The sequence below is a fragment of the Zosterops lateralis genome, assembly GCF_965231275.1.
Source record: "Zosterops lateralis genome assembly, chromosome: 5".
In the NCBI taxonomy this organism is placed as follows: domain Eukaryota; kingdom Metazoa; phylum Chordata; class Aves; order Passeriformes; family Zosteropidae; genus Zosterops; species Zosterops lateralis.
Genome location: NC_139766.1, coordinates 67,111,266 through 67,137,927, shown reverse-complemented (window position 1 = coordinate 67,137,927; position 26,662 = coordinate 67,111,266).

Here is a 26,662-nt window from a genome sequence, read left to right as displayed (position 1 = left end):
TTTTTAGCACAGAGGTCCCTGGCAGGGCTCCAGATGTTGGTGTGATTTGGGGCAAGAGGGGGAAGTTTAGTATCTTCTTCATCAGCAGAGCTGATGCTCCATCCCTCCCTCTTCTGGGTGGCTGAACTCCAATTTTTTTTTTTCCTTGACCTCATGGAGGGATGGCTCAGGATGCTGGAATGATTTTCTGACATTACAATGATGTGATAAAACTCAGAGGAATCCAAGCACAAGAGCTGACACCAAAACGACAGACAGACCTTGGGTGACACAAGGTTTTGGGGTACTTGTGAATAAGTTTGAGGTTTGCCAGAAAATACCGTAAACAGGCTTTCTGTTTGGCTGTGGGTTCAGAGCAGTCAGATTAACACTTTGATTATTCATTATTAAAAATGACAGCTTCCCTGTGAGGAAAATGTCTGCTCCACTCTTGGATTGCCAGCAGAGAGCAGGTTAGATGGCAGGGATTTTTTTCTGACACAAAAAGAGAAACAACAGAAAAACAGCAAGATGGTACTTTATTATCACAGTTTGGAGTGAGGAGAGAAGAGATCAGTGTGTCAGGCTATTGTCACATCAGCTGTGGTGTGACTGATGATCAAGGGCTATAGCTTTTTGTAAGGCTATGATGTCTTTCATGTCTGCACAAATAACACAGCAAAAACAAGTTGGTTGGTTGGACTGATCGGTATTAAAATAATCTGAATAATTAAGTTGTTTAATAGAGAAAATGTTAAAGGCAATTATTTTTCCTCTAGGTTTTCAAGATTTTGCTAACGTCTTACAAACAGTAGTCAAGGAGTAATTATATGCAGAAAGTGTTTTTGTTCAGCCAGGCTGAACTATAATTCAGCTGAGAGGCAAACTTGGAGCTTTTGGTGTTCCATATGAACATCTCATAATGTTTTTCAGTGGCTTACACCTATTTTATTTCAAGCTTTCTCATTTCAGTTTCCTCCCTCTCCCTTCCTGGTTTCCTCATCAAGACTGGCCATTTAGGATACTGTATTTTTACCTGAATTTTAAACTGTCCCATGGTGTAAATAGCTTCTTAAAAAGAAGCTATTAAAAAGAAGATATATAATTTTGTGATGTGAATATTGTGAGCAAGCTTCTAAACACAGCATCACTGCCAATTCTCATGTCTCGCAACACTGAAAGTATTCAGCTTTATGAATCTGTTTCATTAGCCTCATTGAGAAAAAATAATATAAAATCACTGTGGAGAGGTCCATCTCTGCAATTGTTATCATAAGGATGTCCCTTTTAATGGGGAAAATATTATTAAGCTCAGACTGTTATGAACAATCTAATTTGTCTGGGCATGTGATATCCATGAGGAACAGATAAAAGAAAAGATTTAATAGTTTCAGTCCTTGGCAGTATATTTTGTTCCAGTAACCACATAGAATTTAAGCTGTGTTAAACTTGAACAAAGCTAAACAGAAGAAAAGAGAGATCATGCTGATTTTCACAGCCAGTCAGAAGAATCCTTTTGGAAACTTACAAAAGGGTGAAATATTCCCTTCCCTAGAAAAAAAATCTTTAGGATGAGCAAGTTCCCATTTGTGGGATTCCTCTGAGGTTGTTCAGAACAAGAGAGTATCTTTCTTCTTGATCAGTTGAGTGGCTGCCAGGTGCTGAATGTCACTAAAGCAAAAATCTGGTACCTCCTACAATCTGAGTTTCCCACAAATTACTTATTAAATGTCTTTTTACCACCCTTTTGTGTGAGCATTGGTTTAATTCTCAAGGTCAATCTTGCTGGTGCATCAGACATTTTACATCTTTTGCCAAGTTTTTAATCAGACTGAGCGCAAGTTTTCTGCTTGTGAAGAAGAGAGAATGATAATTTATGAAGGTTTTGACACCACTGAAGTGCAGCTTAGGGGGTGTGTTTGTGCTCCTGGACATACTTGAGTGTAGAGGAAGAAAATGTGGACAATCAGAAGAGAGTTAATGGTTGGAGAAATAAATCCATGGTGTCTTGAAACACCTTTGCCTTGATGGCTGACTGTGGCCAACCACACAGGAAGGAATAGTCTGACTCACTCGCCCCATCTGACTTCCCTGGCTCTGCTCTGTGTGTAGCAAAATTCACATTTTGTGCAGAGAGGAGCAGAGGAGAGGTTTTACAGAAACTTTATGATCAACCATGTAGATGGGGAATAAAGAGATGATTTGCTCCCCATCTTTCCTGTGCTTCCTACTGGCAACCCACCTTGTCAGAGCTGAAAAAGCCATGAACCATGGCAGAGATCCAGGTGAAGGTTTTCCAGAAAAAAAAAAATTAAAAAAAAATAAAAATAAAGAATTAGAGGACAAATATAATATTCAGTTAAATGTTGGTAAAGAAATATTTTGAGAGTTTGCTAAACTTCTCCTCAGCTCCCATGCATTATTAAAGTCACTTGGAATTAATAGCTTTCCAGTACTGGCTGGCAGCTGAAGAACTTCCATAAAGATGAATTAACTAAGAAACGAGGGAAAAGCTCGCATCAGAACATAATGGCATTATAATTTGCACAAGAACATTTGTCAGAGAGGAAATTATTACTAAATGCTACAAAAGAGTCCTATAACAAAGGAATCTTATGGGAGGAAATGTTCAGAGTTTTTTTATGGTCTGTTCTCTATTTCAGTGCCTGATGTAACAACTAGCTCTAATGTGCACAGTCAAGGTCATTCAGTGGAACTGGAGCCAGCAGCCATTTGTTCCAGCAGTCCCTCTATTTCTTCTCAGGTCTTACTGAATTCCTGGAAGATTTTCTCCCCATTGTTTAACAGAGGCTGTGTGAGGTCTAGGACTTGTCTCCTATTCTTTTCTTTTTATTGCCTTCTTTATAATTTCTCATTCTCTATTTTTGCTAGCCCTCCACAGTTCATTTGCTCCCAGAGAGGCTATATGCAAATTCTGTCCCAAGAGGACAAAAACTGCACATATAGGTACAAAAATCTTGCCTTTGCTTTCACAGCTTTATGCATCTTCAAGATGTATGGTCTCTGTTTGAATTTCTCTAGCGTGCTCCAGAATCAGAGGAGCTTTCCCTCACTGGGAAATTTTCTCAAGCCAAGAAATCTGGCTAGAAGTCATGATGTATTTTGCCTCCTGCTTGTGTGTCTCCACACTTGTGAGGTCTTGCAGTGTTTTGCAAGTGGTAATACTTGGAGCATAGCTTGGGACTCTTCGGCATTACCCAATTGTAAAGGCTGACTCTTCAGATGGTGCTGCCTTGTGTAAAACATGAATTCTTGAGCTTTGTGTCCATGTGTTTTATAAAAATTACTCTCAGACGTGTCACTGCCGCTCATTGGAGGCATCTGAGCACCCTGCTATGTCATCTTGGAAACCTGCCACAGATCCTAAAACCAGACCACCAGCTGTAAATTCAGTATGGGGTTGGGCTTGTCCTTCAGCAGGAGGAAGGGAGCAAGAACCCAGTCCTGTCCTAGGAAGATGGGAATGCAACTCTAGACTACACATCCAGAGAGCATTTCCTGCCCATGGCCATTGGGATCTACAAGTGTCTGCCTCTGCAAATTTACATTAATTTAAAGAAGCAAGATCTTTAAGTAGCTAAAAATATTTGGAGCAAATAAATTAATCCAAGCTCTTTCCCAGACTGGGTTGTGCCAGAGTAACTCTGTTCAGCAAAATACCTAGTTGTTTTTTCTAGTTGTTATGATTTTATATTGACAGCATTTTCCTGGTTATTTCTGGATTACAATATGAGTGTTTGAGCTCAATGAAATTCAAATTTTCAATGTGGAGTTTGGAGTGTTAGCTAGAAAAATGACTAAAACTTTTCTGATTTATTCAGATCAGCCCAATCCTTAATCCAGAATTTAAAAACAGATTATCCTCTGTTTCATTTTCATTTTTTCCCTCAGAAATGGCCATGTGACTAAGGGATCTTTCAAGACCTTGTTACAAGCAATACATGAGGAAAATAGGTAGTTTACAAAAAGTCTCTCTCCCATCACCAAAAATTAACTACACCAGTTTCTTATTCAGGAAAGTAAGTGCCATTAAATCATGAAATTGCTTATGATAAAACCAAAGAAAGTGTGAGTGAAAATGTAAACACAATGATGACTCGTTGGTGCCAAAATTAAAGCTTATATTATACCAGCTGATAGCTAGCTGCAAGTCAGAAATACGATACATTAAAATAAACAGTCTGAGATTAATCTTCAGCTATCTGGCAGAGCATGAATTAAAGTGCGTTTCAAATAATGTCAACATCAGTTTAATTCTCCTTCCCTTACACTCCCTTCCATCACCCAGCCTCATACACATGTTTTTAGTTGAAGCCCAAGGTCGGGGATGGACTTTTAGCTGGTGGACCCACTTCACACGCCCAGATGTCTGGGAGCACAGTAATTTAGCAGGAAATCCTCCAGGTAATCTGGGAAAAGAGTGGGACCCTCCCTCACTTGCTTTTGGAATAGGTCACAGTGAGACCTTGGAGTAATTTTAAATTATTTATCTCAAATTCTAGAAGAAATCCATCTGATGTCTGAAATTCTGGTTTGTCTTAGGGCTCTCATTACTGTGTATCACCTACAACAAAACTTCAGGGTCTCATTGCGAAGAGCTGCATGCCAAGGAAAATTGAGTAGTGTTTGAATTTAATATTGGAGCAGGGGCAGATCATAGGGAAAATAAAAACCACTCCCCTGTAGTGCAAGATATACTTATATGGCTCTGTTCACTTGGAAATCTGTTCTCGTTGATCTTAGTCTGACTCTCTGCAGGGTTTCCTTGGTCAAGGAGGCTAAAATTGATTCAAGGCCCAAAGCTCTTCAGCTCGGTGTTGACAAAACCTAGAATCCAACGTCCTTGTGTCAACACGCTCTGACTTTCTTGGATCTTCAAACCACATTCTGCTGTATGACCAAAAATGGAAGGTGGATCACAATGAGAAACATATGGCTGGGAATGGAATTTCAGACTGGAGGAGAAGAAAGGAGGAGCAGTAGGATGGAGACTGAGAGGAAAAGAGTGGAGTAAAGTAGAAAATGAGAAGAGAAATTAAATTTAGGCTCCTCTGTAAGGGAGAAGAAAAACAATCCTCTCAACTCTTCTGGTGACCTTACATGGGAACCTCCTAGAGCTTTGTTTTTATGTCTTCTCTCTCTCTTTCATTTATTTCCCTGTACTGTTATTTCTATAAGGTGTTAGAAATTAGATTTGGGGTAAGCTGGAGAGCCACAAATTTTGAATTATTTACCTGCTTTCCAGGGCATTCCAAAGGGGTATGCAATATGTCTGAGTTTAGAGGCAAGGAGCAGCTTTTAAAATGAAGATGTTTGGCTGTGACTGTAGTTCAAGGCTGCTCACAGAAATGTGAGGCAAAAATTCATTGAATTAGTTCATAATTAGAGCTGACTGAAGGGCAACAACAGCTTTGCTGTGTGGCAACTTGTGAGGTCCAGCAGTTTGGGTTTGCTCAAACACGGCCTTATCTACTGGGAATTTAAAAATGTCCACTTTTCATTCTGATGCCGAGCAAAGTTTGGGGCTTTTTTGTTTGCTTTTGCAAAACGCCAATATATTTTTACAGGGTACAGGAAACAGCCTCTCACCAAGCTGTGCTTCATTCCTTATAGGAAAGGACAGTGCATGGATCATGCTGTCCTTGGTGACATTGTTGGCTCTGCCTTGTGGCTGCAGAGGGACTTGTGTCCAGGACAGGAGGAGCTGCCTGGCTCCCATGGATACAGGTTTAATTGTTACTGACACTGCTTGTATCATGTAGACCTGCTCTTATCATGTTTTACCCAGTCTTTGCATTTTAAAAGGACCAGAGAAAATGAGAATTTCCTGGCTGGATGAAGATGTTTCTTGTTGTGGCTTTCCAAACTCTGTCATACAAAAAAATAGGGAGAAACAATACCAGAAAAGAGATGCACATGATTCATACCTAATTCTTCATTTCTAAAAATGATGATGCAGTGAAGATGATGCAATTACACTGCTACAGAGCTAATAACAATTGATAACCAAGATCTCACCCCTGATATTGACAGAATTCACTACAGACATCATGGAAGCAATGGCTCAGAGTCAACATTTTAAGTGTACTGTCTGCAACTAGATCCGACTTCTAAATTCACTGTACATCAACCTCCCCTCATCTAAATCCTTACCAGAGTTCCTAGTGATTGCACCAAGTGCAATATATATATAATTATATTTTATATACATTACAAATAGAAAAGTGCAGCTGATTCTAAGTGATTCTTGATGCCTCAAATGAGGTTTAAGGCTGGAACAGAAAATCAGATTTCTTCTGACAGGTGATTTTTTTGCACGTTCTTGAGAGTGTAAAGAGATTTTCATATGGGTGAAGAGCCTGGTTAAACACTGATGTGTCAATCTTTGCTGAGATTTCCAATAGGGAGCCAGATTATATCGTTAATTAGTAGCCCTACAAGACGTAAAAAAACACACTTCAGATTTTGGTTTATGAAATTAACTTGATATGATATTGGTCAAGCCTCTGTGACTGCTAACTGCCTTATACAAATGGATATCTTGGAGCATTCTAAATTTGTTTGCTTTTCAAACAACAACACCAAAAATCTGGTTTTGGACAGTCTATCAAACACTATGCAGTGTAGACTGCTTCAAAAATAGCAGAAGCTAAACACTGATGGTTTTTAATAAACCAGACTTAAACACTGAGTAAGTTTAATAAAGCGGATACTTAAGACAAGCATAATGAAAGGCGAAGGTCTATTTTCTTTTTATTTTATTTCTTAACCTCTACTCTTCGATCCTATGTTTGGTTTGGGGTTTAAAATAAATCATTCTCTTAAATGAAGTAATAAGAGAAGTAGAGTGAAGAGCTGACCTGTGCAAAGAAATTTATTGCAAAGGAACTAGCAGGCAGGGAGAAAAAAGTTCCTATATTAACTACAAAACACTAAGTGCTAAGACTTTAATAACTTCATTGCAATGAAAATGTTTTTCAAAGAGTCAAAACAGATTAGTTGCAAGAAAAAATATTTAGTCCTTCTACTTGAAGCCAAATGGTAAGAATTTCAGTTAATCTAAATAGATTTATGGCTCTCATCATCGTCTGTTCCCTCTGATGATTTGGCACGTTTTTTGCTGTAATCAAACACCTTGAGGCTATGCTCAGACTAGAGAGAACAGTGATCATACTTCCCTTTTATAACCTCATGTCTCTCCTCTCTCTTGGGTCCGTGTGACTGTGATGCCCTCTCATCTCTCTCAGAGCTGGTCTGCAGGAGGTGCAGGTAAATTGCTGTCTTTTCTCAACTTCTACAAGTTGAGGGGGCATTTGACTTCATACTTTAGGATGCATTGGCTCTTTTTGCATTAGCAGGGGGTTTTTTTGCAGTAGTTTTTGCAGCTGCTCCTAATTTCTTTTGCCAGCCCTACCAGGCTTCAGCAAAGGCAGAGAATTCCCCTCAAAGCTTCTGTCAATCTATTGAAAACAGCCTTTGTGCTTTGAATGATTCAAGCAGAATTGTTTCTAGACACAATAAAAATAATGATAATAAAAAAGGCCAGTTTCAACATAAAGTGGAGAGGAATGAATTTCAGTTTTCATTTCAAAGAGAGACATACATGTGTGAGATCTAGTTTAAATGTATTTATATGTGAACATTGGCAGAAAGGGTTTATTAGTTGTATAGCAATATGAAGATGCTGAAGAGGCTTTCCTTTGGAGACAAGGCGTTGAAAAGGCATTGATGAGTGGAGAGAAAGGAGATTGTCTGGTTTGTGTATTTATGTACAGATGGGCATTCAGTTATGATTATAAATAACCTCTAACAAATTTATCAGGAGGTGCCTCTGTACCTCACAGTTGTACAAGATATAATTTGAAGCAGTTAGATGTTAGCACTGTAGTAACATATTACTTTAACAGTATATTTTTTGTAATTATTTTGTTTCTAAAAGTTGCCTTCTAAGGATAAAAATCAAATTTTTTCTTAATGATGACATTTGAACAAGTAGGAGCACTGGGTTAATGGAAGGAGATGGTTATAGTGGACTCAGACAACTGTGAGCTGTTAACTGGAAAAGATGCCTAATATGTGAGTTTTGCTTTATTGAAGAGAAATTTTGGAATTGGAGTTTCTTTTCCAAGTTTAAGAATGATGTGTTGCTAAAGCAGAGGGATGTCAGTGTAGGTAAGAAAGAGAAAACTCTTCTGACAAAAGTGTTAGTGAGGATAATAGGCAAAGTTATCTAACAAGTTTTTCTAGCCATCCCATTACTTAGAGATTCTATTTAGCTTTTATTTAGTCTGTTTTTCAGACAGACTTTTCAGATGAAAGCAAATCAGAAAATTCTGTAAGCTTCGGATGACTTCCCTAAAGAGGATCTCTTTTAAGGGAGTTTAAAATTTACAGATAGATAATGGAAAAAAAAAATTGGTACACCTTTGTTAGTAAGGCAGTCCAGATGTCATGAGATTTCCACTTGTTTTTGTTTTCTTGCAAGTGGGTATGAAATTCTCTTCTCAGATAACCTACACAGGTTTAGTATTCAATGGATGATCATCTGAGAATAAAGATTAATCAAGATTTTGAAAAAATATAGTCAACAATTAACAAAGCTTTTGCTTTTAGTTATATTGGTGTCAGCACTATATTTGGCTGAAAGCTGCATTCTTTTTCTCCTGAGTGAGTGGAAAGTCATTTTCCTAAGCTCCTACTGTCACCAACATCATAAGCAGGAAGATGTGTAGTCAGAGAGGCTGCACTGTCTTTCCTGAAACATTTTGCATGTCCATTCTGTTAGTCTGAGTTAATTAAAATATTCACAGAAACAGAAAGAGAACCTCGTTTTAAGAAGGATAAACACGCTTGTCAGGCTGTCACAGACAGGAGGTGGGATGGCTCAGCAGGTGAGATGGGACCATTCCCAGCTTTTTTTAGCACCATACAGAGAAGAAAAAGGAAAAATTTTCATGTTTCTTCATCCCCAGTGCTGATAGGTAATGCTGGGAAATTCTGGTTACAAGGCAGTGGCAATCTGGGGAGTTTTGTTTAGGTTTCACAGTATTGGTTTACTGTGACAACGATCTTAGTTCCTCTGGGAGTTGTCCTTGTGGGAGAGGGGGATTTTTGGAACTGTGAAAATGTGCAAGTCCTGTAAAACATCACTGTAGTTGTTCAGACACTGCTTCTGACAAGACTGACAGTGATAGCACGCAGAGATGAATCTCAAGTGACTGTTTATACAAGATAATCTCATTGCAGGACATCTGAACACTTGTTACCCCCTCCACAGCCATGAACACCTTCCCGGCCTCATCCTGGTGGGGGCTCATGGATAATTTCATGGGAGCCTCACTTTCTGCTGGGTGGATCAGTTATTTTTGCCAATTCAGCTGCAAATCCTGAGTTTGTCATGTGGCACATTAAGTAACTCCACTCCTGACCCCAAAGCCATTAACTGTGTAGAACAGTGCAGAGCTGTAGTAGCTCTGAGAAACCAAATCCTGTTCTTTTAATTGGGTCCCAGACTTCTCTGAGAGGGGAGGATCGGTCTCTTCCTTCAAGTAACAAGTGACAGGACATGAGGAAACAGCCTCAAACTGCACCAGGAAGGTTGAGATTGGATATTAGAAAAAATCTTCTCACTGGAAGGATTGCCAGGCACTGGAACAGGCTGCCCAGGGAAGGAGCTGGCATCAGCAACCCTGGAGGTGATGAAAACATCTGTGGATGTGCCATGTAAGCTGTACATCTGCTGCATGAGGGATCCTGATCCTTCACTAGCTGGAGAGGATGCTGTTGGCTTGATCTAATTGAGGCATTTTGAATCTTTCTCTTGTGGTGTTTCTACACAGTCAAGGCTTAGAAAACTGAGTTATTCTCTTCCTGGTGGTAGTAGAAAAATTTGTACCAAATGTTTACACCTTTTGAAGGACTGCTCTAAGAGCTCCTGGGAAAGAAGCACAATGTCTGTTGAGTGCAGGCGCATACACATTTCCTGGATGGTGATGCTGAGACTCTTCACTCACACACAGCTGGGCTGTGGGGAGCAGACAGCTATGCTGACTCTGTGCTGACCAGAGCCCAGCTGTGACAATCACATTTTGCTTGTCGTTTCCTCACTGCTCTCAGGGGGATGCTGGCACCTGGCAGAGAGGTGTGGGTGACTGCCTCCCCACAGCACCTGGAAACATCCAGAAAGTCCCAGGATTTCCCACCCATTCACACAGGAGTGTGGCAGTATCCTGTAAGGTAATGGACAGTCTCCTGATGGGGGATTTATCCACCCCACAGAACCATGGTTGGAGAGGTTGGAGGCAGCTCTGAAGAAGGTTGTGTGCAAATGCTAACTTGAGATTCTAAATCATCTAAATCATCTAAATCATCTAAATCATGGGCATTTCAGACTGGGAAACCTACAGAGTTTGTCATTCCTAGTTCACACCTGTGGCTCCACAGAAGCACGTGGCACAGAGGATGCACAATTTTAGTAGTCCCATAAGTTTTGTACACCAGCATTGACACACTTGGCTCCCTGGTCGTTCAGCTTTCTTCTTTGTCCACCACATTTCTTTGATCTCATGGGGTTTTTTATCTCAATTTTTTTTTTTTTTTTTTTTTTTTTTTTTTTTTTTTTTTTTTTTTTTTTTTTTTAACTAGGCAAGGTTGGTGGTGGGCATAATGGAATGAGTTAAAAGGTGCCAAATTAAATCAGTTCACAAATTTGGAAGGCAGCCAGTCAGGAAATAGCAACTACTTTTATAGGGAAGCATGAGAGAGGGAGGGAGACAGGGAGGATCTGTCTGCCTGTGTGCAAGTGCAAATGTAAATCATATGCCAAATACCCAGAGTCAAATAATTATAAATGCTTTGAATCGATGTGGCACATTTGTGAGTGATTTCCAATACTTCTTCCTGGAATAAAATCCCCTTGTTTGCTCACAGAAACAGCCAGATGTACAGGACTCCTTGGGAACTTGTGCATTGGCATTTTGGACATTTCAGGCTTACCTAGAGTGAGGGAGCCCCATCTAGACCTTATTAACTTGGTGTAAGAGTGCAGCACAGTAGAAAATGAGGGTGGATGTGCTCACCAACTACACAGGAATGGTCTACAAGGCTTTAGCTCTCCTCTGAGCTTACCAAGGCAGCAGCCATGAGGAAATCTTTCCAGCCACAGCTTGCCTCTGCTTTACAAGTTGATCTCATTTCATCTGCCCATGTGACTTCCAGCAAAGTCAAATCTGCCGAGGCTTCCTCTCACTTCATTCCGCCCTGAACTTAAAATAGTAAAAAAAAAGTTTTTATATGGCTCGCAGCAGAAAACAGCCGTGGTGGCTTTCAACTAATTACATCATGATTATGCGGTAATCTGTGTTTTCTATGTGCTCAGAAATGTATTTTTTTGCCACAAGTGCCTATTATAGGAGATTTATGGAAGAGCGCGGGGCACACTTTCTGCTTTGTAAACTGAATATTTTATTATATTAGGCACTTGCCAAAGTTCTCCTAATACATTTTGTGTCTGGCTGTTGTGGGAAACAGCACAAAATGGAATACATTTCTTAGTTTCTCATGAATGCTAATCTCTGAAGAGAAGTACAGACTATATTCCACCAGCTTATTCTTGGTGCAACACTAAACCAAACCTATGAGATTTCTATATGACATTACAACTCCTGAGAAATTTTACTGTACTCCTTTAATTATTTGTTAGCCATGGCACACAATGCATTGAAATGCACTGATGAGCTACTGAGATTGTGCTTCTTAAATATAAGATTTATGCATCTCTACTGAAGGCCTTCAGAGTTCTTTACAATGTCTACCTCGTGTGTTAATTTACTCTATTATTATAAAGTGTACAATACATGCTGAGTAATGTATATATTATACATCTTACATCAATGTAATGTTAGAAACCAGGAGAACTAAGTAAATGACTTGCCAAAGCCAGAGAACAACTGCATGGAAATATTAGCAATAAAGATCAGAAACTGTGACTCTTGGACCTTTCTTCCAACCATTAAGCATTAGTTTGGAATTCTACATGGGCATTATTTTGGGGAGGAAATGCATAATCAAACTGCATTGAGGAAGTCTTTTTCAGCTTCCCAAGACTGAGGTGTTTTGTTTGAAAGAACCATATAATTACCAGATACATATATAACTAGTTGTTAAAGGTGAGAAAATTGATAGGTGGGGAATCTTTCATGCCTTTTGCATTTGACTGGGCAGAGGAGAACTTGTTGCACTCAGAAAAGAGGTCAGAACGTCTTTCACAAGAGAAATACTCCTGGAGTTCAGTATGGTGGGGTCTGTCACCACTGGATTCACTTTGGATCTTGGCTTTCTGCTCCTCTTTCTCCTCATCTTCCTTCTCAGATGCTTTTATTTTCATAGATGAGGGTTATTAATAGAACTAAATGTCTTATAATTTTCCCATCACTAATTAAGCCCCTGGTCTGGCACTTTTTTACAATGATTGCAGCTAAAATCCTTTCAGGTATTGTTCCAGAGCTCACAGCTTCTTGTGCTTAAACAAGAAAAATCCACAGAACACTGTATAATGACATCAGATGGGACACCTTTCATGTGTTTTCAAGCTGACACTCTTTTTCATCTACTTGGATTTGAAAACACATGTTTCATACAGCTAAATAACAAAGTTCTGGGAACTTTGAGATGCTTTGCTGGTAACAGCACCTTCCCTCACTAAGGCATAAACAATAAAATAATTAATTTGCATTTCATGGCATTGATAAGGGGTTTCTTTAGTCACAGCAGGGTAAGGTTTTGTGAACAGCATGGAGTATTTCAGGTTTCCTTTTAGTTACGGTGCTGTTCTGACTGTTCTGTTGCATTCACTCAGTCTGCGTCACCAATCTCAAAAGTCTTTCTAATGCAACCAAGAGATGTATCAGAGCATTTTCTTCCAGTAGATTCCTTGAGGCCATCCTAGTGATGAATAAAAATCAGATAAAATGTGATAAATCATCCATGGTGTGTTAAAATGGGCCCCAGAGTTTTTGAGATTGGTACATAGCTTGCATTTCATTTAAATGTGTGCTTTGCCTCATTACTTAAGTGGACAACCTGGGGAGAATCTCATATTATGAGCTTTATTTCAAGCTTAAGTTAATTATTCATATGATTATTTTTCTTTCCTAGGTACCACCTTTCTCCTTTTCATAGTCTTTCAATAAATAATGTACCTAACATGCCTGTATTTTTGGACCAAGAAAAACACCCTCAACAGTGAACTTATTTTGTGTATGGCAATCAAAGTTCAATAAATATAAAAAATTAATCTGTTCATTTGTGTAAGCACAAAAATGCATTTAAGAAACTTCAGTCCCCTTCATATTTTACACTCTGTAAACTCCAACTTGGCTTTAGTGACGTTTTTTCCAACTTAAAACCTTGTTTGCCAAGATTCAAACTGAGTGAATTTTTATTGCACAGTTATAAACCATTGGCAGGGGGGGGGGAGGGGGGAAATTATATAATGGAAAAAAGTTGAAATAGCCTTTGCTCTAAAAGTGCAAGTAGCATACAGCACCCATTAGAAAGAGAGAGAGAGAGAGAAAAAAAAAAAAAAAAAAAAAAAAAAAAAAAAAAAAATAGGGGTCACTGCTAATATTTTCATTAAAATACTCCTATAATGTATAATGCTTTAAAATGCACCCAGGGTGCTTTTTACAGATGGAACCACTGAACATAATTAAGGAGTAATGACCAATGGAGAGGGCAGCTAACGACAAGCTGGGGCAAAAGCTGTGGTGAAACCACCAGCCCTCAGCTTCACTGGTGTTTATCAGCCAGGAAACACCAAACACGTGGAGAAAGAGGAATATTTTCATCCTGATGCTGTTCAGGTGGCCATGTGGGGGACCTGGCACTCCTGGCTATACCAGAGGAGAAAAAGGGGGTAGAAGTACCCAGGGACGTGTCAGTTTTATAATAATCACTCAGGAAAAGCTGGAAAATATTCAGATTCTGTTAACAATAGTTTGGACGTGCTTCCAATTTTTTTTTCTTTTCAGGGCTGGCAGCTGCCAAGGCCTTTGCTGGTTGTTACTTTGTATACTGGAGTGCAGCTCTCAGTGATTACTTTTCCCAGCCAACCACAGCCTCCAGTACTTTTCAGCATGGCCTGGATGGTCAAATCTTTGGCTAGTTCAGTGATTTAAACTGAAATACCATCTGGCAGCAATATAAAACCCAGCCTGGTAGGAGGTGAAATGGGAGAGTAGGAAAGGATTGGTAGAAAAGATATGACTTGAGAACAAAAACATCTATCAGCAATAGCATCAGGATCAGTGTAAGAAATTCCATAGTGTGCCTTGGTGCCATCTTATGGTTAAGTTTTATGAGACTTGTCTTCATGAAGGAAAACACACAGACTTGAGGGAAAGAATCAGGGTTCTCCTATGGTAGGAAACTATTTTCCTTTGGTGGAATATAACTATTGGCATTTACAAATGCATAATAATGAAGGGGAGCAAATAGCATTCGTTATAATGCTCTTGAACCAACAATCAGAGTCTGTTTTAAAGTCAAGTGTCTCACAGTACATGAATTAACTTGACAGAATTAGGAAAATACTATGGAAACTGGAAAATGTACTGCATAAAGCTGCCTCTGTTTTGCCAATTCATACTCCAGTGCATTTGTATAATTTTTATTCATAAATGAAGCATTGTGTAATCTGTGTAAATCATTTGTAAGTACTGGGAGCTGCAGTATCTAGAGCATGAAGTGCATGGAGCCAGAGAAAAAGCTCTGAAGGAACAGTAATGTTAATGTGATGACTGAGAAGTAACTGCATGTTTAACTGTCTGTGAAACAGAAAAAGGTTAGCTGCTACATGAGAAGCATAATTATTATAGTACAGCTTTCCCATAGCTTTTGAGGACACTATGTATAGATATGTGTGTATATATATATATTCATGATTTCATACAAATTTGTGCATCAATCTATGCACTAATTTGAGAGCATACAAAACCTTTGGCTTTTTTATTTTAACCCTTATTCTTCTATTATTTTTCTATTATTCCCTCTATGAATGGGAGAGCAAAATGTTCTCGATTCATGTAGTTTCATGTGACATTTATTAAATGTTTGGTCTTTAATTTGGTGAAATTCCATTTGAAATACATCATTCCCATGACTATGAATTAAATCAATTTCTTCAAGTTTCACTGACATAAAGCTTTAAAGAGAAGTTTGCTAATGCTTGCTCTGTTCTGAAGAACAGTGATCAGGACAGCAGGAGTCTTAGGTTTTAGTCTCCAAAAAGAAATTTTTTTAGAGGTCTCAGATGCAGAGTATGTTCAAAAAGCAAATACTCAAAAGCTCCATACTCAACACCTGGGGAAAAAAAAAATCATGGCAAATTCTCTCAAGGTGCAGTGCACAAAATCTTTTGCTTATTCAAAGAAAATCTCCCAATTTAAAACAGTGGAGTCTTTGTCTTCCATTGTTCAGTAATTCTGAATAACTCCTATTTGTTACAAATGTGATTTTTTGCTAGGGCCTTCAAATACTGTGAAAGCAAAAAACATAAATATAGCTGCAACAATCTCACAGAGCAACAGGATGGATGTTCAGTAAGCTTCAACATGAGATTATCCAGAAGCATAAAAATAAGTGGACATTCAAATTGAACCAGGCTTGTATGTTGCAGAAAGAATGGGATCTAAAGGTTTTAAAAAGAAAATAAATAGGATTAAATGGCTTTTTAATCAAGTGAAAGGGTGTCAAAAGAAGAAATAGGTAGAGATGATTAGAGGAGAACGGTAAAACTTCTGTGGGAGGCCAACCAGAATAGAGAAGGAATAATCTGTTCATAAATTCAATTTAATAGTTTTTAGTTAAAAGTTCAATTATGCTATTTAAGGGCTTTCAGATGGTCCCACAGAATAGCACATTTCTTTCTTTTTCCTTGGATAACTGCAGTCCATCCTTCCTAGACTGTAATTCCTTGGGTCTGACAGGAGCAGTGGCCCAGATCTCCAGCACAAACCAACAGAGAAACCATTCTGAACATGGGTAGGTCAGTAGACACACCTGACATGAATTTCCCTGAAATGACCTGGCATGCAAGTTTTGTTCAGGCAACATTACAGTTTTAGTCCCTAGTATGGATCACCAAGAAGTTTCCTGTTGGGTTACAAGCACAAACATTTTCAAAAACCTTGTCTTCCTGGATGTCTTCACAGTACATGCAAAGATTGACTGCTTTCCTCCAGTTTTTGGCAAAGTATGAAGTACCACTACTCATTTCTAGCCCAGGAATATTTGAAACTTAGTTGTTAACAGCCTAATGAAAAAGATTTTTCTTGAAAAATATATAAAAAAACTAATTCCAAATTGTAATCTGTATTTTCCCCCGAGCATGTTTCCAAGACCCTCATTTCAATGCTCTGTCATGACTGTAGGAAGGTGCCTCTCTGTGATGAAAGTCTTGCTAGATTTTCCTAGGGTGTAGCTGTGAACCTGTCTCTCTCACTTGCTCCTTTTTCAGACCAGATGCAACAAAGAAATTCATGTCAGCAGCTGATTTAGAACTGTTTTCCACAGCTGCTGGAAGAGCATCCACCCACCCATTCCCCGACACAGGTATCGGATTAATCAAAGACTCATTGGGAACTATTTTTCCTTGACATATGGCTGCAAAATCTCTGCCTCCAAGAGTTGGACGGGTCAAAGAACCTTTTCATGGTTAAGCTTTTTGGTTGAAAATGGGATTACCACGGGACAGAGTGGTCCTCGGGCAAGTAGGCGAAGACTTCAAAGGCAGATTTGGCATTAGAGGTTTGGCAAGTAAAACCCTTGAAGCTTCTGCCAAGCATCCCATGTCCAACAGTGCCCAGCATCTTACACAGAAGGAAGCTGAGGGAGACTTTTGATACCTTAATGAGCTAAAGAGACTGTAAAAAAAGCTGTGTTTATAACATGTGTGTTGTGCCAGACCAAAAAGAATCCACTTTTTCTCTCTCTGTGCAGAGGATAAAGAGGTATTTCATGGCAGAGAAATAAATAAAAATTACCTTAGGCTTGCAAGACTGGTTTTTTTTTGTTGTTGTTGTGTTTTGTTTTAAACTTTTAAAATCTGCCTTATCAATTAATTACCATAAAATAATGTTTATCTTTGTTGCATTCCAGAGGCTTCCAGAGGCAGCTCTGGCTCTTTATGATTTCTTTCCAAAGTAAATGTTTGAGTTTTTCGGCTGAAATGGCAGAATATACCATTCCCATTAAAAACCAAAGCGATGAAAGCAATGTAAACTGCTTTTACTGGCCCTGTAATCACCTATCTATGTTTCTACAAATGGACCAGGGGAAAAAAAAAAAATTAGCTGGTGATTTGAACTGCCTCTGGCACTGCAGCCAGGTGTCCGTGGGCAGGTGCCTGTGCCACTGGCTCTGCCATTGGCTGGTGTCACTTTTCTCCTAGAGCCCATCGAGCCCTAGAGCACATTTCTCCAAGTCCCCTAGATACAGCCATCCTCTCCTGGAGTGCTGCTCATCCAGCAAGTCTGGGTCAACTTCCACCCTAAGCCAAAGTTGGTGGGGAATGGTTTTTTGTGAACTCGGCAGCACAGTGAGACACTTGATGTGAAAATTTGCTTTAACAGGGTGAAAGGGCCATTGAGAAAGCATTATAGAATCATAGAATGATTCTACAATAAATTAATAATATAGGTGATTATTATTAGAAAGCCCATACATTATTATTAGAGTATATGATAATACATATTATTATTGGAAAGCCCATATAATACAGATTATGTTAGAAGGCCCACTGAGAAAACAAAAGATCATATAGAATCACTTGTTACATAATGAATGAATGAATATAGAATACTTTCATTTTGCACTGAGATAGCCTGTTATCTGTGGGATTCCTTTTCTTTTTAACAGTATATTAAGTATACTTATGTATTTTTATTTAATAATTTATTTTTATATTTTATTTTATATCTTATCTTATCTTATATGTATTTGTGTATTTGATTTGCCTTGATGGAAGTGTGTCTTGAAACTTGCTATATAAACCATTCTCCAGTGAGAAATGCAAATATACACCCTCTTAAAATGCACTCTTGACATTTTGAAGTAAAGTTGTAAATTGACTCATCAACTTTGCCTCACCCCTCCTTCCCCCTCTCTTCCCATTAATGCAATGCTTAAGGTCTGATACACTGAGTTTATCATCTTCAGGAGGATTAATTGTCCTCCTGCAAAGGAAGTTGAGAAAACAAATAATAGTGTAAAACATCACATTTTGTTGCTTTTTTGTGCATTTTTTGTTCCTCAAATTGCAAACTGCTTTCATGTTCCTTGGATGGAAGATCTTTCCCTGTAGGAGAAGGGAACACAGGTGACCTTACCCACAGTAAGTAACAGCTGTGTTAATTACCCAATACAGCCTTGCCCCTGATGAGCCATATCCTGTAAAGATAAGTGTGATAAAAGGGAGTGGGTTAGTTGGGGAGAGAGAATTATGAAGAAGGGTCCTGAGGAGAGAGAATCCCTGCTGTGAGGTCAGTCTGGGTGTGCAGTCAGAGCCTGTTGGTGGAACCTGCAGTCACAGTCCAGCCAGGTAAAAGCTGCAGTCACAGTCTGCAAACTGATCCCTGCAGTCAGAGTTCAGCAGGAAATAACCAGCAGTCAGAGGCTGCAAGGGAAACCTCCAGCAGGAGCTTGGTGTAGGCAGGGTCAGTGAATGGTTGGAGTCAGGATGGCTGAGCTGTAAAGAGGAATAAACCAGGACCCTTTTCATGCTGTGATAAACAAGAAATCTGTGTCTCAGCTTATATCTACCCTCTAACAAAAGGACTGCTGCAACATTTCCCCACTGCACTAATATCTATTCTGACTTCAGTAGCTCAGTTTAGTTGATTGCTACAGGCCTTACCCCAATTTCCCTCCTCTATTCATCCCTAATGTCCAACAAATAGCTGTAGGAAAAATGCTCCACTGCTTGTTGTTGTTGTCCTTCTTTCAGTTAAAAGCATCTGCTGGAATGAATGCTGCTGCTGAGAAATGAATTGTGGGCATTTATCTGTGTAACCACCCACAAACTCTCATCCCTGGCACCCACTGAGCAGCACTGCCCTTTGGAGTCCAGAATTTTCCTCACTGACATGAGACACATCATTGCCACATTGAATGTCACTCTCCTTGCTAGAGATTCCTGACACAAGGGTGGTTTCCTGGGATTTGCTCTGAGGAGTCCCAAGTGCCATGCAGGCAACTCTTTGCATTGGGCACGTGAACCCTAAGAGGACAAAACTCCGGTGGTCTGAGCCTGTTTAAAGCCTTAGGTCAGAGTTTCCATCTGTAAACATTCTCTTGTGTGTTTATGCTTTCATACAGCTTGATTTATTGGAGGTGAAACCCACTGTATACTAACTAACTGTATACTAACTCTTTTAATGAAACTGATTAATTACTGTTGATTGTAGAATATTCTCATCAGCAGTAATAACTCAGATGTGATCAGCTCATAGCCCCATTCTATTAAGTTCATCTGCATGATGAGCTCATTAGTTAAATGTCAGAAAAGTGACTGTGGATAATCCCACCTTTTGAAAAAAATAAATTCATAATTATAATGTTGCTCTTTTACAGCATGTCTCCAGAACAGATGAAAAGTGTCCATTACATTTCTGTCTGGGTGACATCACAGGCCTCTGGTACACTCAATGCATGTTTGTTAACAGATTTTCAGAGTCAAAAGAACTTTATACTGGGAGCTGAGGTTCATTCCTGATATTTAGACACACAGGCCTACTTAATATATATATTTTTTATTTTATATTTCTTGGCTTTGTGGCACTGACATGCAATGGGATCTTCTCAAAAGGCTTGATTTTCCAGTAGTAGCACTACAGGAAAGGCAGTACATCTGCTAAATACACAATTTTCCTTTGTAAAACAAAGTTTAACAATTTTTGTGCGTGTTCTTGTCTTATCATTGCTTGCTATTAAGGCAGCACGAGCGAGACCTTTCAGCTTTCTGAGGGATTTCTCTTTCCATGTCTGAAGCTTGAACTGCTCATCTTCTGCAAATTATTCAAAGTGCAGGAAAATAACTATTTTTTTTTGGTCCAACTTTCCTTTTTCTCATAAGCCAGATTGACTCCCTTCAAATCCAGAATGTCCCAACTTTATAGCTGGGTTGAAATGTGGAGCAGAGAGTGCCATTACTGCTGTTCAACCCTGCCTATTCAAGCTAAGCTCCAAGTGCATAAATGTAATGAAGTGATAATACAGGGATGAAAAAGATTTCATTGGGAATATCCAGCAACCCTGTGTTTGCTATAAAAAATAAACTCACAACAAAACATTGTAGCAAAATGAAATCTAAAATCAGTGAACATATTTTAATTATTCTCCTATTTTGTTAAAAAATTAACTGTGTTGTTCTATTTTTTTTTTCTGATGCATTTGTGTATAGAAGGGTGTGTTGGCTATTTTACAGTGTGTGATCTGATCCCAGGTACAAACAGTTTATGGCACTGCAGTCATACCTAGAAACATCCAACATCAAAAAGAACAGCCTCTCTGGCTTTTACTGTTATACTGCTCAGAAGAAATTTAGTTTCTGGACCTGAAGTAGCAAGAAGGCATGAAATGTGATATTGTATAATGGTGAATTTGAAACCTTTCACAGGGAAAATCCAAGAGAAAAATGACCTCTGAGCAGCCAGAAATCACTGGCTGCCAACTGCTGACATCTGTACTCCTGGTGATGCTCTGAGATTCCTGACATATGAGGTGGAGTAAATTGATAAACCAAACATCATAGCTCTGGATTTCAGCTCAGTTTCTTCATATTAAAAATAGTGAATAGAAAGCTTCAGCAGGGCAACTGGTTTTGAAGGGGAGACATTTGGCTCTGCAGCCCCACTGCAGCTCTGTATCTGAATTGGTTAATGCCTCCAGATTCAACCTTTTGTGCCATGTGAGGAAATGTTCCTTCACTGACCTGATCCCACGTTCTTTCAGTGTGAGATTTTTCTCAGTCTCAGAATCTCCTTCATTAACAACCCAGAATTTCGGGGCCCAAATCAAAACTTTCAGTGCAGTCGATCCAGATCCAAATGTTACAGCTCAATTTCTTTCTGTTCATGACTTTTCTACTGATACTCAAACAGCTACAGGAAAATCCAGTATATTACTCTCATTTTCCACTTTCTGCTACAAAGTTTTTATCTTTCTGCATTTGTTTTTTATGGTAGGACAGTTTCTGGTTTGAATTTTATCTAGCATAAAAACTGCCTAAAGGCGCAGACCTCGATACTAGCCTATTATTCCTTTCAGGTTTTGGCTGAAACTGAAACATGGAGGGAAACCAATTGTCCTCCTTTTCCTGTTCTGAAAAGATAAGTGTGACAAGAAGCACATGCCTCTCTTAAATGCTCTCGCATGTGCCTAGAATTTTAGGTCGATAAACCCAGCTCTGGAACAGGGCTGAAGCAAGCATTGTGGATTAAAGATTTGTTATAAGGGCCAGATCCCAGCAGGGGTTTCTTTGTCCCTCCAGAAGGGTTTGTTCATGCACATTACTCCTTGTTTTATGTCTCTGCTTTTCAGTGCTTAGCCACCAGATCCTAACAGGATGCAGCCGTGCTTCCCCACTGCCCTTGTGCTTTCCTCACACTCTTCATCCTCACAATTCACATGTTCAGACCATGTAGATATGGGTGTCCATGTCAAAACTCCCTTGGCAGACTGGAGGATGTCATCACTTCTGTGTTTCCAGGACTCTCAGCAACCCAGAATTTGAAGATTCCTTTTTGTCTTTCTGCACATACATGGACGTCAACAGGCACCTGAGCTTTTAGACAGAGTTGTAGCACCTGGAACACCCACACAAATGAGACCATGGATTCATCCAGCTGAAGCAAATTAACTTGATACCAGGCAGACAAACTTGTGACATGGCTGGTAAATTACATCCACTTTCTGCTGCTTAGTTTTCAAGTACCCCGTTTTCTTTTCCTTCAACTGGTGTGATTTTTGTCCCTGGAAGTGAAGTACAAGTCCTGTTCAGAGAGGGTCAGGAATGCTCATGTGAAAACAGTCTGTTTTGCCTTCCAGTGCCTCCACTCCTGGGGTTTTCCTGTTACTAAATAATGCTCTTAATGATATTTAAGTCTCCCATAAAAATAATTAAATTAGCTCTGTTGAAAGACTGTTTTCCTTCCTGGCAGTGAGATGGGAGATTAATGATCAATAGATTGCCTGTTCCTTGCTCTCACCTCTTACCAAAACATTATAAATATAGATTTTAAAAGATATGAGAAAGGTGAGAAATGAAAATTAAGGATAAACTGAGGATAGTTCTTGCTCTGAAGAGCCTCAAGGATTGCCTGTGGCTCACCATAGGAAAAGCTGAGTGGTCAGGGTGATTGTCTTGCTCACTTCCCTGCAGTTTGACTTAGCCCCTCTTCCCCCAGTATTTTTGCCTTTCCTCACCCTTGGCATCTACATTATTTTTTCCATGTCCTCTGGTGACATTCAGGCAAAAAGTCTCTCCTTGATTTCAGGTTCTTGAACTGCTGGGAGGTGGTTGAAGAGGAGTGTGCCAGAAACAGGGACTTGGACAACCTTCTCCAAGCAGAGAGTTTGGAGAGCATATGACCCTGGGTGAACTAGCCCTAGAGGGGTTGAAATGGAGAAACACCCTCACACAAGGACAAGAAAAACTGAATAAAGGACTCAGAAATAAAATGTCTCTCTTAAGGCTTTAGCGCCAGCTTAACACCCAGGTGCTGAAGTAACATTTCCAGGTAGAGAGAAGATGATAAATTATCATCCAGATAAAAGCGTGGCTTAGTAGCCAAACCTGAAATTCCAGCCTTCCAAAAGCAGACTTAACTGCTTAACAGTCCTTTAAACCTCTGCAATCCAGATGTACTTTGGTTTTAGAAGCTCCTGTTGTGATCGTATTGCAAGTATTTGATACCTCTTTTCCTTAAATTATTGTGCCTGAGTGGGTGTGCAAATATGTACCTACATATCTTCCACATTTAGTGGGTAAAAGGGACAAATTGCACTTAAAATAGGGATTGAGCCTGAGGAGGAATTTGCCTATTCCAGGTACTGTCCTAATATCTAAAACTTGACTTCTTTCTTACTGACTCAGCCCTTTAATGAAAAGGCATTTCTTTTTAACTTCAGAGCTGAAGAATGTCTTTGAATATGTCTTCCATAAGAGGTAGAAGAAAATATGCTTCTGCAACTTCTGCCCCCTCTGCTTAGCTAGAACCTCTTCCTCCAGGAGGAGAACATGATGATAGTCCTAATGTAAAAAAAGAAACCCAATAAAGTATAGGGGTCCTTTTTTGCCTTTGTATTTATTCTTTTGTGATATAAAAAATTACTCGGCCCCAAGGTTTCTAATATATTTACTTTGGCCCTAATGTAAAGAAGGCAAATGAAGTTAATTTCTGAGAGGAAATAATGTTATTTCTGCTTAGAAGAAAGGAAGTTACATGTACTCCAAGAAGCTTTCTAGGAGCTAGTTATCTCAGGAATAATAACTACGGTCTTAAAGGCCAGGTCTTGCTTCTGGTCATTTAGGAGATGCCTTTAATAACACTGTTCTTTGAAGAATCTTCTGTACAATTTTATTATCACAGTTGGGATTGCCTTCTGGTTATTTTTAGCTGTCCTTTGAAGAGCTCCTATCTCTCCTGTGCCATTTCCTAGGAATTGCTTGATATGAGTTCTGACACTTACTTAATAAATGACTACAGATATGTAGTTTTGCCCAATGTCCAATAAAGGTATATTCTGAAAAAAAAAATTAAAAATGGAGGATTGATTCTGATGTTTCCTGTACCAACCATAAGTCCATCAAAATCAATTAATTCATTTCATTGACAGAATCCAGAATTAAAAAGAATAGTTTATTTCTTGCTTTTAATATTTCTGATATGAAAGGTATGCTTTTGAATGAAATATAAAATGACTGATTTTTGGGGTTGCTGACCAATATGCCTGTGTATGCATATTCTTATAACTAACATGCAAATTTAGTATTCAAAACCTAAAATTACATTTTATTTCTCCAAATTAATATCTCTAAAATTTCTCTTTGAGTAAAGGCAGCAGCAAGGGAGAAAGTATGGTATATTTAATAATCCCTCTGTTACTGTTGGCATTTTCAACTTGAAAATTCCTAGAAAGTTCATGTCTTATTCCTGGTAATGCTTGGTTTGCCCCAAGGTGTTGGCTCTTTGATTATTAACACCTAAGGTCTGATTTCTAACAGTGGGCATGAGAGCAGGCAGTGTTTTATACCTGGAATATCAAATATTAACTTATAACCAGCCTTTTCTTGCACCAGTTAATCTCTGAAATGGCAACCATGGAAAAGGCACAGAAATAACTGCTGTATACCTATAAAATCCATACCAGCACTGAAGAAGGAAAAACTGGATTTATTCCAGGTCAGCCTTGGCTATAAAAACTGTGAACAAGGCATGTCAGTTTGCCCTTTAGCAGTCTGCTGAGCTTCAAATAAACACGGAGGGATAAACCGCATATCAATAATTTGGGAATATCTAAACAATAATGTTCCAGGTCCTTCAGTTCAGAAGAGCACAGGCTCTTCCAATGGAACTCATGGCACACTGCTAGCTGGCCCGTCAGCACTGTCACACAGCCCTGTGTCCTGGCAGTCCCCACTGCTGATCCTGCACTTCCTTCTGGCCCTGCAGCTGGCTGAGGATGAGCTCATGGGAGCAGCAGCACTCACTTTATTTTAGAAGGACTTCCAAGATCAGTCTCCTCCTCAAGTGAATATTTCCATAGCTGATGTAGCCCTGTCATGGTATTTTCTGTTTATCTACAGCTGAGAAGAGGGTGTATTAAATTACTTGGTAGCAGCTAGAGTAGACAGTTCCATTTTGTCTTTATTAAATCACACGTCGCTGAGAGTTTAAACTATTTGAGCAAAACAGTGAATCAAAGTTCAGGGCTGTTCCTCTGATTTCAGCTGACTTACATCAATTTCACTGGAGTTGAATTATTTGTGGAAGCAAGCCCTTCAAGGCTATTATTGTGGTAAAAGGAATGGAATCCTACATTATTTTATATATGATATCTGGTTTTTTCCACTTCATGTCCTGTTCTTTACAAAAGTCTTCAGTATCAAAACTTTAGGCAGAGCAGATAGGAGTAAAGCCAGTTATTTATACTTTGTTTTTAGTGCACCAAAACGATGAGAATATAAAAGGCAAAAAGATTAACCAAAACTCTCTAACATTTTAAGGTCTCAAAATACCCCAAGATTAAGACTTTGAAAGACATCCAAGTAATAAATCCACAGAACCAAAACACACAGTTTTAATAACTTTATTACAAAGGAACACAGGAGCTGATAGGCACAGATGCTAAGCTGGAAAAACTTCAGCAGCCCTTCATGTTTGTGGACTTTTAAAAATCAAAGGGTCAAGTGTAATAAGCTGATGATGCAGTTTGATTCTCTGATGCCAAAACCCAGTGAGGTGCTGGTGGAAGGGTAAAAAAAGGATGGGAGAAAAATGTTCCCAACCTCCTGCATGGTGTCTTTGGCAAAGCCAGTGATGTTCCCCTCTTTAGATAAAGCAAACACTGAAACTATGGAGTCATGGAATCCCTCTGACTTGAGTGCTGTGAAGTTGCAGGGGACTCAGGCTTGATGGGCTGCTTGGGCAAGACCGTGATGATTTTCCCTGCCCCAGAGAGGGGCCAAGGTCTGAGATGCTCCAGATGTGGTGCAAACCCTGTGTGGAAGGCTCAGTGTCTGTGGGGCAGGACATGGAGAGTGTGCCTCAGGGAAGAGTGACTACTATTTTCAGACACAAGTCTAGTTACAAATGTAAACATCCTGAGCTTTATTGAGATTTTTGTCAGCAGATTTGTTCCTGGGTTTTGTTCAAAATCAGCTGCTGTCTTCTGGGGGAGGGAGATGTGACATTTATTCCCCTTGTAGCCTTGTGGATGTTGCTGAAAAGCAGAGATGATTCTAATTCTTCTGAATACCAAGAAAGCCACTTACAGATGTTGAGCAAGCTATTCCTCTGCAAATCCACTGGAGACTTAATTTAGTCTGCTGCACTCTCTAGAGAAAATAAACTCAGCTTTACTTTGAAATTTCTGGATGCACCTCAGGACTGACAGGAAGTACTGCTCCAGAAATCAGCAGTTTTGACAGAGTAATGAATGGCAGATAGGAACAGTTTGGAGTGTAATTCTTACTCACAAGGCATTCCATTTGCAGTCACTTTTCAGAATAATATATATATTTGTTTTGTATCAGGCCTGGACATGGTGGTTCTTTTGTTTTCCTGCTTTCCCTCAAATCACAGATCTGTACAATCATTTCATGTAGTGAAATAAAATTAATCAAACTCCTCTCCATCTCTTTCTTTCAGCCTTTCACTGTACTTATTGGTGCCTGTAAGAATCTGAGCATGAGGCTCCCAGGTAGACAAAAGGAACTATGTCCATTTTCCTGTGGTTGCAACCAACAAATGACAAAGGGTGTTTCTTTTTCTTCTTCTGTGTTCTTTCATTTCTTCCAACTCCTCTGCTACTTCATCCTTTGTCACTATCACAGTTATTTTGGGAACTAACTGGATGGGAGAGCTCAGAAATGAGGGACCCA